This window comes from Gigantopelta aegis, chromosome 10, assembly GCF_016097555.1.
Source record: "Gigantopelta aegis isolate Gae_Host chromosome 10, Gae_host_genome, whole genome shotgun sequence".
Lineage (NCBI taxonomy): Eukaryota > Metazoa > Mollusca > Gastropoda > Neomphalida > Peltospiridae > Gigantopelta > Gigantopelta aegis.
In genome coordinates this window covers 85,735,676-85,751,233 of record NC_054708.1, presented here as the reverse complement: position 1 = coordinate 85,751,233, position 15,558 = coordinate 85,735,676, and the positions used below count along the sequence as shown (strand labels likewise).

At 43.0% G+C, this 15,558-nt stretch overlaps 1 protein-coding gene across 2 annotated transcripts in view; it reads left to right on the top strand.

The window, feature by feature from the left end:
• Positions 1-6,998, top strand: part of LOC121383952 — a 29,056-nt gene extending 22,058 nt beyond the window's left edge. For both annotated transcript variants that reach the window (XM_041514066.1, XM_041514065.1), the window contains exon 7: positions 6,797-6,998. The gene's annotated coding sequence lies outside the window, so the exon portion shown is untranslated. The remainder of the gene's footprint in view (positions 1-6,796) is intronic.
• Positions 6,999-15,558: the final 8,560 nt, after the last annotated feature.

The window sequence follows — 15,558 nt, the reverse complement described above, 5'->3', positions numbered from 1 at the left end:
CTCCAGTGGGCCAAGTGTAAGTGAATAACACACGTCTCCAGTGGGCCAAGTGTAAGTGAATAACACACGTCTCCAGTGGGCGAAGTGTTAGTGAATAACACACGTCTCCAGTGGGCGAAGTGTAAGTGTATAACACACGTCTCCAGTGGGCCAAGTGTAAGTGTATAACACACGTCTCCAGTGGGCCAAGTGTAAGTGAATAACACACTTCCAGTGGGCCAAGTGTAAGTGAATAACACACGTCTCCAGTGGGCCAAGTGTAAGTGTATAACACACGTCTCCAGTGGGCCAAGTGTAAGTGAATAACACACGTCTCCAGTGGGCCAAGTGTTAGTGTATAACACACGTCTCCAGTGGGCCAAGTGTAAGTGAATAACACACGTCTCCAGTGGGCCAACTGTAAGTGAATAACACACAATAACACACGTATAAAACACGTCTCCAGTGGGCCAAGTGTAAGTGAATAACACATGTCTCCAGTGGGCCAAGTGTTAGTGAATAACACACGTCTCCAGTGGGCCAAGTGTAAGTGTATAACACACGTCTCCAGTAGGCCAAGTGTAAGTGAATAGCACACGTCTCCAGTGGGCCAAGTGTAAGTGTATAACACACGTCTCCAGTGGGCCAAGTGTAAGTGAATAACACACGTCTCCAGTGGGCCAAGTGTAAGTGAATAACACACGTCTCCAGTGGGCCAAGTGTTAGTGAGTAACACACGTCTCCAGTGGGCCAAGTGTAAGTGTGTAACACACGTCTCCGGTGGGCCAAGTGTAAGTGAGTAACACACGTCTCCGGTGGGCCAAGTGTAAGTGTTTAACACACGTCTCCAGTGGGCCAAGTGTTAGTGTGTAACACACGTCTCCAGTGGGCCAAGTGTAAGTGAGTAACACACGTCTCCAGTGGGCCAAGTGTAAGTGAGTAACACACGTCTCCAGTGGGCCAAGTGTAAGTGTGTAACACACGTCTCCAGTGGGCCAAGTGTGTGAGTAACACACGTCTCCAGTGGGCCAAGTAACACACGTCTCCAGTGGGCCAAGTGTAAGTGTATAACACACGTCTCCAGTGGGCCAAGTGTAAGTGAGTAACACACGTCTCCAGTGGGCCAAGTGTAAGTGAGTAACACACGTCTCCAGTGGGCCAAGTGTAAGTGAGTAACACACGTCTCCAGTGGGCCAAGTGTAAGTGTATAACACACGTCTCCAGTGGGCCAAGTGTAAGTGAATAACACACGTCTCCAGTGGGCCAAGTGTAAGTGAATAACACACGTCTCCAGTGGGCCAAGTGTTAGTGAATAACACACGTCTCCAGTGGGCGAAGTGTAAGTGTATAACACACGTCTCCAGTGGGCCAAGTGTAAGTGTATAACACACGTCTCCAGTGGGCCAAGTGTAAGTGAATAACACACGTCTCCAGTGGGCCAAGTGTAAGTGAATAACACACGTCTCCAGTGGGCCAAGTGTAAGTGTATAACACACGTCTCCAGTGGGCCAAGTGTAAGTGAATAACACACGTCTCCAGTGGGCCAAGTGTTAGTGTATAACACACGTCTCCAGTGGGCCAAGTGTAAGTGAATAACACACGTCTCCAGTGGGCCAAGTGTAAGTGAATAACACACGTCTCCAGTGGGCCAAGTGTTAGTGAATAACACACGTCTCCAGTGGGCCAAGTGTAAGTGTATAACACACGTCTCCAGTGGGCCAAGTGTTAGTGAGTAACACACGTCTCCAGTGGGCCAAGTGTAAGTGTGTAACACACGTCTCCAGTGGGCCAAGTGTAAGTGCCAAGTGTAAGTGTATAACACACGTCTCCAGTGGGCCAAGTGTAAGTGTATAACACACGTCTCCAGTGGGCCAAGTGTAAGTGAATAACACACGTCTCCAGTGGGCCAAGTGTAAGTGAGTAACACACGTCTCCAGTGGGCCAAGTGTAAGTGTGTAACACACGTCTCCGGTGGGCCAAGTGTAAGTGAGTAACACACGTCTCCGGTGGGCCAAGTGTAAGTGTTTAACACACGTCTCCAGTGGGCCAAGTGTTAGTGTGTAACACACGTCTCCAGTGGGCCAAGTGTAAGTGAGTAACACACGTCTCCAGTGGGCCAAGTGTAAGTGAGTAACACACGTCTCCAGTGGGCCAAGTGTAAGTGTGTAACACACGTCTCCAGTGGGCCAAGTGTAAGTGAGTAACACACGTCTCCAGTGGGCCAAGTGTAAGTGTATAACACACGTCTCCAGTGGGCCAAGTGTAAGTGAGTAACACACGTCTCCAGTGGGCCAAGTGTAAGTGAGTAACACACGTCTCCAGTGGGCCAAGTGTAAGTGAGTAACACACGTCTCCAGTGGGCCAAGTGTAAGTGTATAACACACGTCTCCAGTGGGCCAAGTGTAAGTGAATAACACACGTCTCCAGTGGGCCAAGTGTAAGTGAATAACACACGTCTCCAGTGGGCCAAGTGTTAGTGAATAACACACGTCTCCAGTGGGCCAAGTGTAAGTGTATAACACACGTCTCCAGTGGGCCAAGTGTAAGTGTATAACACACGTCTCCAGTGGGCCAAGTGTAAGTGAATAACACACTTCCAGTGGGCCAAGTGTAAGTGAATAACACACGTCTCCAGTGGGCCAAGTGTAAGTGTATAACACACGTCTCCAGTGGGCCAAGTGTAAGTGAATAACACACGTCTCCAGTGGGCCAAGTGTTAGTGTATAACACACGTCTCCAGTGGGCCAAGTGTAAGTGAATAACACACGTCTCCAGTGGGCCAAGTGTAAGTGAATAACACACGTCTCCAGTGGGCCAAGTGTTAGTGAATAACACACGTCTCCAGTGGGCCAAGTGTAAGTGTATAACACACGTCTCCAGTGGGCCAAGTGTTAGTGAGTAACACACGTCTCCAGTGGGCCAAGTGTAAGTGTGTAACACACGTCTCCAGTGGGCCAAGTGTAAGTGAATAACACACGTCTCCAGTGGGCCAAGTGTAAGTGTATAACACACGTCTCCAGTGGGCCAAGTGTAAGTGAATAACACACGTCTCCAGTGGGCCAAGTGTAAGTGAATAACACACGTCTCCAGTGGGCCAAGTGTAAGTGTATAACACACGTCTCCAGTGGGCCAAGTGTAAGTGAATAACACACGTCTCCAGTGGGCCAAGTGTAAGTGAATAACACGCAATAACACACGTATAACACACGTCTCCAGTGAGCCAAGTGTAAGTGTATAACACACGTCTCCAGTGGGCCAAGTGTAAGTGAATAACACACGTCTCCAGTGGGCCAAGTGTAAGTGTATAACACACGTCTCCAGTGGGCCAAGTGTAAGTGTATAACACACGTCTCCAGTGGGCCAAGTGTAAGTGAATAACACACGTCTCCAGTGGGCCAAGTGTTAGTGTATAACACACGTCTCCAGTGGGCCAAGTGTAAGTGAATAACACACGTCTCCAGTGGGCCAAGTGTAAGTGAATAACACACGTCTCCAGTGGGCCAAGTGTAAGTGTATAACACACGTCTCCAGTGGGCCAAGTGTAAGTGTATAACACACGTATAACACACGTCTGCAGTGGGCGAAGTGTAAGTATATAACACACGTCTCCAGTGGGCCAAGTGTAAGTGAATAACACACGTCTCCAGTGGGCCAAGTGTAAGTGTATAACACACGTCTCCAATGGGCCAAGTGTAAGTGAATAACACACGTTTCCAGTGGGCCAAGTGTAAGTGTATAACACACGTCTCCAGTGGGCGAAGTGTAAGTGTATAACACACAATAACACACGTATAACACACGTCTCCAGTGGGCGAAGTGTAAGTGTATAACACACGTCTCCAGTGGGCCAAGTGTAAGTGAATAACACACGTCTCCAGTGGGCCAAGTGTAAGTGTATAACACACGTCTCCAGTGGGCCAAGTGTAAGTGAATAACACACGTCTCCAGTGGGCCAAGTGTTAGTGTATAACACACGTCTCCAGTGGGCCAAGTGTAAGTGAATAACACACGTCTCCAGTGGGCAAGTGTAAGTGAATAACACACGTCTCCAGTGGGCCAAGTGTAAGTGTATAACACACGTCTCCAGTGGGCCAAGTGTAAGTGAATAACACACGTCTCCAGTGGGCCAAGTGTAAGTGAATAACACAGTGGGCCAAGTGTAAGTGTATAACACACGTCTCCAGTGGGCCAAATAAAACCGATTTGATGCATGTGCACGCAATCATTGCAATCGACGTTAACGTCGCTTGGGTGTAAGTTGCGGATCAACGTAAGGACGTCGTGGCTGAACTCCCGCAACCGTTTCCTAACCGTTCGTGAACACACTGGGCGACCACGAGTTGTTACAACTTGACTCGCAGTGTCCGTAGCCGTCTAAAATCGGTTACGGAGGTGTGTGAGACCTAACCTAACCTGGCAGCGTAACACTCGGACGTCCGCTCCTGGGACGGTCAGCTTATCTTCGTGTGTCTCTGAGACGCCCAACTGAAGGAGTTATCGTAGACTCATGTACCCCAAATTGATGGGCGAGGCGACGTTGTGATTGGCCCTACATAATCAGAGCAACAACTTGTAACATTCGCGGCATTTTGCTTTTCAATTGTGTTCAAATAAAATGATATGTACTGTTCCAAACTTCGATTTGGTATGGTGTTCAAGTTCAGAGTGCGTGGCAGTGGTTCGGATGCACCCTTTCTTAACAAATCGATAAAAAGCATGCAGCTTCGCAATGTTCATGGTTGACCCAATTTTAACCAAAGAAATTTTAGATAGTACAATGAGGTACAATGAGGTAGCTATGTGTCAAATGTTACTACATTTGGTATAAGGATAAAAAAGTTATATTACCGAAATTGAACTTGCGTTTGTTTTATACAGGTATATATCTGTGTGTGTGTGTGTGTGTGTGTGTGTGTGTGTGTGTGTGTGTGTGTCCATGTCCATGTGTGTGTGTGTGTCTTATCTCTTTCTCTGTCTCTTCATCTCTCTGTTTCTCCGAGAGAACAGAGAAAACCAATATGCCTGAAAACAGCAGACTTGTTCTCCAAATGTTATCCGTATATGTTTGTAACTTGCTCACTTTGTAAATATTATATTATTATATTACCTCATGTACCATGTATGTGGTCTGAGTGAATAAAGAATTGAATTGAACAATAAAACGAACGACACTTTATTGATTTTGATTTCAGTGAACAGCAGAAAAAAAAATTGTTTTGTTTAACGTCACCACTAGAGCACAATGATTTATTATTCATCGGCTGTTGGATGTCAAACATTTGGAAATGTTGACATCGTCCTAGAGAGGAAACCCGCTACATTTTTCCATTGGTAGCAAGGCATATCTTATATGCAAAATCTCATACGGGATAGCCACGGCCTTTGATGTACCAGTCGTGGTGCACTGGCTGGAGCGAGAACGGGGGTCGACCCCAGTCCGACTGCGCATCAAGTGAGCGCTTTACCACTGGGCTATGTCCCGCCCCTTCGATACCAAAAAGTAGATCCGTAAATAAAACCGATTTACTTTTTATACGCCCGTCTTAATTAGCTCTCACAGTGAACCCGGCGCACCGTCTTAATTAGCTCTCACAGTGAAACCGGCGCACCGTCTTAATTAGCTCTCACAGTGAAACCGGCGCACCGTCTTAATTAGCTCTCACAGTGAAACCGGCGCACCGTCTTAATTAGCTCTCACAGTGAACCCGGCGCACCGTCTTAATTAGCTCTCACAGTGAACCCGGCACACCGTCTTAATTAGCTCTCACAGTGAAACCGGCGCACCGTCTTAATTAGCTCTCACAGTGAAACCGGCGCACCGTCTTAATTAGCTCTCACAATCAAACCGGTGCACCGTCTTAATTAGCTCTCACAATCAAACCGGCGCACCGTCTTAATTAGCTCTCACAATCAAACCGGCGCACCGTCTTAATTAGCTCTCACAATAAAACCGGCGCACCGTCTTAATTAGCTCTCACAATGAAACCGGCGCACCGTGTTCAGTGGAGATGGACTACTGTAGGCTGTACCACTAGTGGGGAAGAATATCTCTACCTACGTGAACACTTCATATCATTACTGCTGTCACAGTGCTTCATGAGTGAATGTCATAACAACTAAACACATAGTATTCCACTGAGACCAGTCCTCTACGACTGGTTATTTATTTATTAAACCAGTCGTGGTATAAACTGATCGTAATTTTTTTGGTTTTAATTCTTGTTTATAGGATTTGAAATCATTATTTTGATTTGTATAGATGTACCTCATTCCTATATTGGGCAATTCTGTTATGAAATGTTCAACCACAGACAAAATTAACTTACCAGACCCTCTACTACAACAACTTGAATAAACACGTATACACACTCGGCGACACTGCACACATTTACGTGTACATGTCATATAACTATTACACGTATATAATCATTGTTATCATTATTATTACTATGTGTCTGATCTTACCATTTTATATTCTAATTATGTATGTTGTCCAATGTATACTATGCCATGTTGGATTTGATTTTGATGTTATCGAAAATACTTTTTATGAATTTCAGCCACTGGCATTAATTTCATTCATCACTGTTTAAATAATATATAATATATTTACTAAGTTTATTTTCATCTTTAACCAGTTTACTCCAAAATGACACCATTCGTAACTTTACTTGTATTTCTAAAGGGAACCTTCCAAATTTTCCATATACCATAACATTTGGAGTACTTTTTTTCACCTTCAATATAATTATGGTTACATTAGTAATAAAACAAAATAAAGGTTCATCAAATGTAATTAGTTTTTATTTTAATTCAGCTTTCAGATTGATCCCAACCGACAGAGTGGTTCTACCCGGCAGAGTGCTTCTAAAATATTTGAGAGTTTTAAATGTTTGGAGTGTCTTGTTGGCCGTTTGTCCGGATTTTGTACTTTTGAACTTTTGTATATACATGTATATTTATAGTCTGTGATTTATGTACAACATGTGACACTATAATAAAGTGATGTTTCTATAAAACTGTCGTGTTTCACTGTAACACTGTCGGGGTGGAGGGTGGGACGTAGCTCAGTGATGTTTCTATAAAACTGTCGTGTTTCACTATAACACTATCGGGGTGGAGGGTGGGTGTGATGTAGCTCAGTGATGTTTCTATAAAACTGTCGTGTTTCACTATAACACTATAGGGGTGGAGGGTGGGGTGTAGCTCGGTGATGTTTCTATAAAACTGTCGTGTTTCACTATAACACTATAGGGGTGGAGGGTGGGGTGTAGCTCGGTGATGTTTCTATAAAACTGTCGTGTTTCACTATAACACTATAGGGGTGGAGGGTGGGGTGTAGCTCGGTGATGTTTCTATAAAACTGTCGTGTTTCACTATAACACTATAGGGGTGGAGGGTGGGACGTATCTCAGTGATGTTTCTATAAAACTGTCGTGTTTCACTATAACACTATAGGGGTGGAGGGTGGGGTGTAGCTCGGTGATGTTTCTATAAAACTGTCGTGTTTCACTATAACACTATCGGGGTGGAGGGTGGGACGTAGCTCAGTGATGTTTCTATAAAACTGTCGTGTTTCACTATAACACTATAGGGGAGGAGGGTGGGGTGTAGCTCGGTGATGTTTCTATAAAACTGTCGTGTTTCACTATAACACTATCGGGGTGGAGGGTGGGTGTGATGTAGCTCAGTGATGTTTCTATAAAACTGTCGTGTTTCACTATAACACTATCGGGGAGGAGGGTGGGACGTAGCTCAGTGATGTTTCTATAAAACTGTCGTGTTTCACTATAACACTATAGGGGTGGAGGGTGGGACGTAGCTCAGTGATGTTTCTATAAAACTGTCGTGTTTCACTATAACACTATAGGGGAGGAGGGTGGGGTGTAGCTCGGTGATGTTTCTATAAAACTGTCGTGTTTCACTATAACACTATCGGGGTGGAGGGTGGGTGTCATGTAGCTCAGTGATGTTTCTATAAAACTGTCGTGTTTCACTATAACACTATCGGGGAGGAGGGTGGGACGTAGCTCAGTGATGTTTCTATAAAACTGTCGTGTTTCACTATAACACTATAGGGGTGGAGGGTGGGACGTAGCTCAGTGATGTTTCTATAAAACTGTCGTGTTTCACTATAACACTATAGGGGAGGAGGGTGGGGTGTAGCTCGGTGATGTTTCTATAAAACTGTCGTGTTTCACTATAACACTATAGGGGAGGAGGGTGGGACGTAGCTCAGTGATGTTTCTATAAAACTGTCGTGTTTCACTATAACACTGTCGGGGTGGAGGGTGGGACGTAGCTCAGTGATGTTTCTATAAAACTGTCGTGTTTCACTATAGCACTATCGGGGTGGAGGGTGGGACGTAGCTCAGTGATGTTTCTATAAAACTGTCGTGTTTCACTATAACACTATAGGGGTGGTGGGTGGTACGTAGCTCAGTGATGTTTCTATAAAACTGTCGTGTTTCACTATAACACTATAGGGGTGGAGGGTGGGACGTAGCTCAGTGATGTTTCTATAAAACTGTCGTGTTTCACTATAACACTATAGGGGTGGAGGGTGGGGTGTAGCTCGGTGATGTTTCTATAAAACTGTCGTGTTTCACTATAACACTATAGGGGTGGAGGGTGGGACGTAGCTCAGTGATGTTTCTATAAAACTGTCGTGTTTCACTATAACACTATAGGGGAGGAGGGTGGGGTGTAGCTCGGTGATGTTTCTATAAAACTGTCGTGTTTCACTATAACACTATAGGGGTGGAGGGTGGGGTGTAGCTCGGTGATGTTTCTATAAAACTGTCGTGTTTCACTATAACACTATCGGGGTGGAGGGTGGGTGTGATGTAGCTCAGTGATGTTTCTATAAAACTGTCGTGTTTCACTATAACACTATCGGGGAGGAGGGTGGGACGTAGCTCAGTGATGTTTCTATAAAACTGTCGTGTTTCACTATAACACTATAGGGGTGGAGGGTGGGACGTAGCTCAGTGATGTTTCTATAAAACTGTCGTGTTTCACTATAACACTATCGGGGTGGAGGGTGGGACGAGGCTCAGTGATGTTTCTATAAAACTGTCGTGTTTCACTATAGCACTATCGGGGTGGAGGGTGGGACGTAGCTCAGTGATGTTTCTATAAAACTGTCGTGTTTCACTATAGCACTATCGGGGTGGAGGGTGGGACGTAGCTCAGTGATGTTTCTATAAAACTGTCGTGTTTCACTATAACACTATCGGGGTGGAGGGTGGGACGAGGCTCAGTGATGTTTCTATAAAACTGTCGTGTTTCACTATAGCACTATCGGGGTGGAGGGTGGGACGTAGCTCAGTGATGTTTCTATAAAACTGTCGTGTTTCACTATAACACTATAGGGGTGGAGGGTGGGACGTATCTCAGTGATGTTTCTATAAAACTGTCGTGTTTCACTATAACACTATCGGGGTGGAGGGTGGGGCGTAGCTCGGTGATGTTTCTATAAAACTGTCGTGTTTCACTATAACACTATAGGGGTGGAGGGTGGGACGTATCTCAGTGATGTTTCTATAAAACTGTCGTGTTTCACTATAACACTATCGGGGTGGAGGGTGGGGCGTAGCTCGGTGATGTTTCTATAAAACTGTCGTGTTTCACTATAACACTATAGGGGTGGAGGGTGGGGTGTAGCTCAGTGATGTTTCTATAAAACTGTCGTGTTTCACTATAACACTATAGGGGTGGAGGGTGGGGCGTAGCTCGGTGATGTTTCTATAAAACTGTCGTGTTTCACTATAACACTATCGGGGTGGAGGTTGGGTGTGATGTAGCTCAGTGATGTTTCTATAAAACTGTCGTGTTTCACTATAACACTATCGGGGAGGAAGGTGGGACGTAGCTCAGTGATGTTTCTATAAAACTGTCGTGTTTCACTATAACACTATAGGGGTGGAGGGTGGGACGTAGCTCAGTGATGTTTCTATAAAACTGTCGTGTTTCACTATAACACTATCGGGGTGGAGGGTGGGACGTAGCTCAGTGATGTTTCTATAAAACTGTCGTGTTTCACTATAACACTATCGGGGTGGAGGGTGGGACGTAGCTCAGTGGTGTTTCTATAAAACTGTCGTGTTTCACTATAACACTATCGGGGTGGAGGGTGGGACGTAGCTCAGTGATGTTTCTATAAAACTGTCGTGTTTCACTATAACACTATCGGGGAGGAGGGTGGGACGAGGCTCAGTGATGTTTCTATAAAACTGTCGTGTTTCACTATAACACTATAGGGGTGGAGGGTGGGACGTAGCTCAGTGGTGTTTCTATAAAACTGTCGTGTTTCACTATAGCACTATCGGGGTGGAGGGTGGGACGTAGCTCAGTGATGTTTCTATAAAACTGTCGTGTTTCACTATAACACTATAGGGGTGGAGGGTGGGACGTAGCTCAGTGGTGTTTCTATAAAACTGTCGTGTTTCACTATAGCACTATCGGGGTGGAGGGTGGGACGTAGCTCAGTGATGTTTCTATAAAACTGTCGTGTTTCACTATAACACTATCGGGGTGGAGGGTGGGACGTAGCTCAGTGATGTTTCTATAAAACTGTCGTGTTTCACTATAACACTATCGGGGTGGAGGGTGGGACGAGGCTCAGTGATGTTTCTATAAAACTGTCGTGTTTCACTATAACACTATAGGGGTGGTGGGTGGTACGTAGCTCAGTGATGTTTCTATAAAACTGTCGTGTTTCACTATAACACTATAGGGGTGGAGGGTGGGACGTAGCTCAGTGATGTTTCTATAAAACTGTCGTGTTTCACTATAACACTATCGGGGTGGAGGGTGGGGCGTAGCTCAGTGATGTTTCTATAAAACTGTCGTGTTTCACTATAACACTATCGGGGTGGAGGGTGGGATGTAGCTCAGTGGCAAAGTGCTCGTCTCATGTGCGGTCGGTCTAGGACCGATCCCCGTCGGTGGGCCCATGGGGTTATTTCTCATTCAAAGTAGTGCACCGTGATTGGTATATCAAAGGCCGGTGGTATGTGTTATCCTGTATGTGTGATGGTGCATATAAAAGATTCTTTGCTATTAATGGAAACAAATGAAGCGGGATTCATCTCTAATACTATATGTCAGAATTACGAAATGTTTAACATCCAATAGCCGATGATTAATAAATCAATGTGCTCCAGAGGTGTCGTTAAACAAAACAAACTTCTTTTTAATAACGCTGTCTTTGGTGTTTTTAATACTCGTATATATATATATATATATATATATATATATATATATATATATATATATATATATATATATATACTTTGCCTTCAAAACTTCACAACTGTCCGTGCCCCTCCAATCAGGACAAATGCACACCTGTTATGACCATATCCCAACAATATGAGACATAGTCTGGCCTGTAATTTTGAGCTTCCAAACTTATTAAAATATATTTTTTTATGAAAAATGAGATCCAGTAATATGCTACAAAAGCTGAAATTATCAAAAGTAGTCTTACCTAATTTTGCGTTCGTTACTAAAGGTATAACTGAACGTTAGTCCTCAAGTTTTTACATCTACTGAAGAGCTACCAACTATACTAAACAACAAACGAAACACGTTTAAAGTATTCACTTTGAATCCCATTGGTTTGTGTGTCTGTTAACCAGTATCAACGCCTTGTGAACATCTCAGGCCCATTTTGACAGTCTAGTTAGCTAACTGATTGTATCATGAAATGATATAAAGTATTAAAATATTCCCATTTCTTTTCTTGTTGGGTATACGTGACTTTTGAATTACTAGTATGTACACAGGCTGGATAAAAGTCAAAAGGTTGTTTTGTTTAACGACACCACTAGAGTACATTAATCATCGGCTATTGGATGTCAAACATTTGGTAATTTTCACATATAGTCTTAGAGAGGAAATCCGCTAGTAGCAAGGGATCTGTTATATGCACAGACAGGACAGCATATACTACGGCCTCTGATATACCACTGCCTGCAACGAGAAATAGCCTAATGGGCCCACCGACAGGGATTGATCCTAGACCGACCGCGTATCAAGCGAGCGCTTTACCACTGAGCTAACACCCCCCCCACCCCACCCCACACACACACACACCCCACACCCCTCCCCCCACCCCCACACCCGGCTCGACGAAGAGACGGAGTCGACACACGAGAGGGGTAACTGCTTGCATACTAACAAGGTCTGTACTTTATGTAACACTCGTGCAGTAATGGAAATATTTACGGTTTTGGTAGAATATTCTGTTTGAAAACAAAATAAACTAAACTTACAGGGACTGTCCTCAGTTTTCGGGGATTGTTAAGATAATGTCGACTAACGGAGCTTTTTTAACGACTGTAATTACTTATTACATGTTTTTTGTTTGGTTTTTTGTTTGGTTTTGTGGGTGTTTTTTGTTTGTTTGTTTGTTGTTGTTGGGTTGTTTTTGTTTTTTTTCGGGGGGGGGGGGGGGGGGGACTAAATAAAATATCAGTGGTTGTATATTAAACGTGTTTCTGATCGTTATAGTGTTTACACCAGATTAACTTTAATTTTTATTTCCTAACATATATTGTTTTTGTACGTCCTGAATTATTAGGATATCAAATCCAGTTTGGGCTACTATTAGGACGACGAGAAACGCCTTAAAGGTAGACTAAACTCCCAACAGGAGCCTTATGTGTTGGAAAGATGCATACCCGGACCACCAACACATACTGACACTTTAACAAATGAAAAACGCTTAATTTTAGAGTTAATAAAAAAAAACCCACATGATTATTCCTGCTAACTGGGGGCAGCCATGCATTTTGTTTAGTTTTTTGTGACGTCCGGTGGTATAGCTTGGGGCGAAGTGACGTCAGCTCCGTCCAACTTCTCTATGCACAGTGTAAACAAACGCTCTAATTTACGACAAGGCGCTTCGCTTTCATAAACCTGACTTGTAAAACAACATAAATGACTTGATAGTATAATAAACTATTTAACTAAATATATTTCAATTTGCATCAATATAACGAAATGGAGTTATAGTATTTTTTCTTTTAAAAAATCCAAAGAAAAAAATGCATATTATTAGGCCTATTGGTTGGGTATGTTCGAGCAAAAACGACCACTCACAATACCCAAGTGATAATTTTCTTTTCTTTGGGACTAGGTAATTGGTCAATTTTGTGATATTAGATGGGAAAGTCTACTTAATCAAGGGTTTTACAGAATTACTTGCAGTAATAAAGCAGGACGACTGATAATGTCCATTACGATTTGAGGTTATCTCACAATACCCTGTGTTCTTAATAAAAGAGGCACGTCTTTTTAGTGAGACTAGACACAGTGTCTGGGGACCGTCTAAATATACACCTGTCAATCAGGAACCACAGGTACAGGCCACGGAAAGAAAATACCAATTAACCAAGACTATTATTTTAGTACATGGGCTAATTTATGTACAAAACATAATACAGTTATTGCAACACTTTGACAATGGTGGAAAAATAAACCACATATACACGTTGCTGTGTTACTGGGATGGATATTATTACAGAACATTGCGATGCATCCGCAAAAATCAGGTATATTTTGTTTCTTCATTTCGAAGACTAATTCCTGATGTGACACGTTAGGTATTACGTAACCACCAGCTCGCCAGAGGGCGTATTCACTGGGATGGTACAAAATGGCTGTGCCCGTTATATATAATAGCCGTCACATTTAACCGTTTTATTAATTAACTATACGATTATTCTTTTTGATATTAAGCAATAATGTGCATTATGTATCGTTGAATATGCATACTATTATCCTGTTCAATTATTTAGACCCAAAGTTTTTTGCAAATGTTACGTTTATTTCCTATTCGATATTTGTTTTCTTTGCATTTACATGAAAACATACCCAAACCCCGACAGGTGTTATATACAAATCATCATATAAAATGCACGAAGTTGACTTAATTCCACTTTTTAAAAATCTCTGTGTCGTTTGAATGCACGTTATTTCTCCTATAAATAACTACGGTCATTTGCATATCAAAAGCATCATTCTATAATGCGTTTCAAACTAATGTTCGGTTCTATCGTCCTATCCGTACAAATCGTAGTATGACCTATATTTAAGAAAATATTTGTAAACATGAAGCAGGCGCGGATTCAGGTGGAGAGTTCAAGTGACAAAACCTCAGTTTGAAAAAAAAAAATGTATCAAATATTATAATTATATTGTGGAATACACAAGCGCGCGCGCTGAAGGGAGAGAGAGATCGAGAGAGAGAGAGAGAGAGAGAGAGAGAGAGAGAGAGAGAGAGAGAGAGAGAGAGCGACGTCATTTATGTAACGACGCACTCAACATATTTTAATCTATGGTTATATGGTTATAGGGAGAGAGAGAGAAGAATATGGTATGCATGCGATTGGTGGGGGGTGACCCTCTGCACAACCCCAACCCCACTTAAGGCTTCTTTTGTATATGGAGCGGGACGTAGATCAGAGGTAAAGCGTTCGCTCATGGTAGGTCGACTGATCGATCCCACATGGTGGACCCATTGGGTTGTGTCTAGTTTCAGCCTGTGCACCACAACTGATGTATAAAGGCTGTGGTATGTGCTATCCTGTCTATGGGATGGTGCATATAAAACGTCCCTTATTGCTTATCAAAATTGCTTATCGGAAACAGTGACCCATGTGGCGGTAGCGAGTTTCTTTCTCACTGTCATAATGCTCATTAACCGTTTTGTCTGACGCCACATAAACGTATATCAAATGCGTTGAGTGTGTCGTTAAATAAACATTTCTCTCGTATGTATGTGTAGTCTATATGCATTTCTAGTCGATTAGTTTATAGGTTGTTTGATAGTGAATGATATGGAAATAAATAGTTTTTGGTGTTAAAGAGTTCATGCATACATTAAAGTAATACTCCTGATGGGTATGGAGAAATAACTTAATCAGTCGACGAACTCATTTGTTCATCACTATCTTCGTTAAGGGGGACAATCACAGGGGGTATTTTATTTCTTATAAAACTATTTTGTTTTCTAAAATCTTCTTCGATCTTTATTACATGTTTAACTGCGTCAGAGAAGTGTGTAGATGTGACAGAGTTCAATGCATGTGCAAGTTCTCTCCGCACCGTGGTAATTTTACCATCATTATGACGAGCTGTGTGCCCTTTGACTTGACTCCAGATCAGTTCTATCGGATTGAGTTCAGAATGTCTTGGCGGCAGTCTTAGACACAAGTGCCCATGGCGTTCAGCAATATCATCAGTAACAAATTGCTTTGCACATTTGTTACTTTTCACAAGTTCATAAAGAACTGGCTTTGTCATGTTACTCTTAAAAGGTATATTTTTGTTTCGTAGCCACGACTGAATTTCTTCCTTTTTAGCGTTTAGTGCAGGACATCGTGTAATCTCAGTTAATTTGTTGTGGTAGCTTGCGTTATCCATGACGATAACAGAAGGTTCTGGTAGAGAAGGCATAAGTTGTTCTTCAAACCATTTGATGAAATTGTCATGATTCATCTCACCATGATAGTCTCCGTCTGTTTGTTTAGCCTCAAAGATCAATTCACAGCCATATATCAATCCATA